General features: G+C 41.6%; 1 pseudogene; it reads left to right on the top strand.

Moving 5' to 3' along the window:
- Positions 1–710: 710 nt before the first annotated feature.
- Positions 711–2,278, top strand: LOC103258309 (annotated as a pseudogene).
- Positions 2,279–2,554: the final 276 nt, after the last annotated feature.

Raw genomic sequence — 2,554 nt, 5'->3', positions numbered from 1 at the left:
AAATAAAAAAAATTAGCTGGGCGTGGTAGCGCGCGCCTGTAGTTCCAGCTACTTGGAAGGCTGAAGCGGAGGGATCGCCGGCCCCCAGCAGGTCGAGGCTGCGGTGGCTGGGAGCGGCCACTGCACTCCAGTCTGGGTGACAGAGTGAGACTCCAACTCAAAAAAAAAAAAAAATTCCAATGGCATAACGATGTGGACAGTATAACATTGTCATGCAATGCCTTACTCACACTTACTCACATGTTTGTGGTGATGCTCTATAAACGAACCTACCGTTTTGTCAATCACATATTGTAACCTACACAGTTATATGCAGAACACTATACCTGATAAGGATAATAATTGACTATGTTACTGGTTCATATATTTACTATACTACACATTATATCATTACCTTTGAGTGTACTTCTACTTATAAAAGTGAATTGTAAACAGTATCTGGCAGGCCCTTCAGGAGTTGTTTCACAGAAGGCATTGTTATCATAGCTGACAGCTCCCGGCATAATTTAACCCCTGAAAGACCTTCCAGTGGGACAAGATGTGGAGGTGGAAAACAGTGAGCGATATTGGTGATCTTGATTCTGTGTGGTCCTAGGTTAAGGCACATGTTTGAGTCTTAGTTTTTAACCAAAAAAACTTATAACAGTAAAAAATATTGTTAAAAATTTAGAAAAGGGAAGATAAGACCTGAAGCAAGGAACGCACTATGTAATCACTAAGGAGCTGAGGCACTTGGATCTACTAAAAATGCTTATTTACCTCAATGCCAATCAGTGGAAAACCAAAGAGGATGAGAAGGACGACAAGCCCATCTTATCTCTGGATGAGGGAGATATTGCCTTGCTGAAAACTTATGGTCACAGCACTTATTCTAGGTAGATCAAGCAGGTTGAGGATGACATTCAACAACTTCTCAAGAAAATTAATAAGCTCACTGGTATTAAAGAGTCTAATACTGGCCTGGTCCTGTCAGCACTCTGGGATTTGGCTGCAGAGAAGCAAACGCTCCAGAGTGAACAGCCTTTGCAGGTTTCAAGGTGTACAAAGATAATGCTGATTCAGAGGACCCCAAATGCATTATCAACGTAAAGCAGTTTGTCAAGTTTGTGGTGGACCTTAGTGATCAGGTGGCACCTACTGACATTGAAGAAGGGATGAGAGTTGGTATGGACAGAAATAAATACCAAATTCACATTCCATTACCTCCTAAGATTGACCCAACAGTTACCATGATGCAAGTGGAGGAAAAACCTGATGTCACATATGGTGATGTTGGTGGCTGTAAGGAACAGATTGAGAAATTGAGAGAAGTAGTTGAAACCCCACTACTTCATCCAGAGAGGTTTATTAACCTTGGCATTGAGCACCCCAAGGTGTGCTGCTCTTTGGTCTACCTGGTACAGGAAAGACACTCTGCTTGGGCAGTTGCTAATAGGACTGATGCTTGCTTCATTTGAGTTACTGGATCTGAGCTTGTACAGAAATACGTTGGTGAGGGGGGGCTTGAATGGTTTGTGAGCTCTTTGAAATGGCCAGAACAAAAAAAAGTCTGCCTTATCTTCTTTGATGAAATTGATGCTATTGGAGGGGTTTGGTTTGATGACGGTGCTGGAGGTGACAATGAAGTACAGAGAACAATGTTGGAACTGATCAATCAGCTGGATGACTTTGATCCTCCAGGCAATATTAAAGTGCTGATGCCTACTAACAGACCTGATACTTTGGATCCAGCACTGATGAGGCCAAGGAGATTGGATAGAAAGATTGAATTTAGCTTACCTGATCTAGAGGGTTGGGCTCACATCTTTAAGATTCATGCTCATTCAATGAGTGTTGAAAGAGATATCAGATTTGAATTGTTAGCACGGCTGTGTCCAAATAGTACTGGTGCTGAAATTAGAAGCATCTGTACAGAAGTTGGCATGTCTGCCATCAAAGCACGGTGAAAAATGCTACTGAAAAGGATTTCTTGGAAGCTGTAAATAAGGTCATTAAGTCTTATGCTGTAAATAAGGTCATTCAGCCAAATTCAGTACTACTCCCACTACATGACATACAACTCAGCCCTGAAGGATTTCAAGTGAAAACACTTATGTTATATTCAACATTTCTGGTGCTGTGGATAAAATCCAGAGTGATCCCACCCCAACCACACAAAATTCCTCCCAGAGTTGGGCTCTGGTTAGCTCTGAGCACATTGTATTCTTTGTCTTCAAGAGAAACTGATGAGCATGAAGTGTTGAGTTCTACTGAAGATTTGCACCTATCCCACCCTTAGGCTATAGATGTATAATTATCTTGAGCTGTTCTTTTAGACACTCTCTTTCTAGAAAGAAGGTTTTCCATCTTTACCTTGTGGGTAAGGAATTTGGGCTACAGGGAGAAAAAACTATTTTTCACCTCTGCCTCAGGATAGTAGTTTTTGGTCAAGGTCAGGAAAAGAGCTCTGCATTGAACTTTGCCTTTCTGCCTCTATCTCACGGTAGTAAGATCTGGATCAAGGTAACGGCAGTATGGCACTGATGATCTTGTTTTATATAGCATGCCTTAAAAA

Source organism: Carlito syrichta, unplaced genomic scaffold (assembly GCF_000164805.1).
Source record: "Carlito syrichta isolate Samal-C Ts95f unplaced genomic scaffold, Tarsius_syrichta-2.0.1 Scaffold302060, whole genome shotgun sequence".
Taxonomy (NCBI): Eukaryota; Metazoa; Chordata; class Mammalia; order Primates; family Tarsiidae; genus Carlito; species Carlito syrichta.
This window is presented reverse-complemented; position numbering and strand designations above follow the sequence as displayed.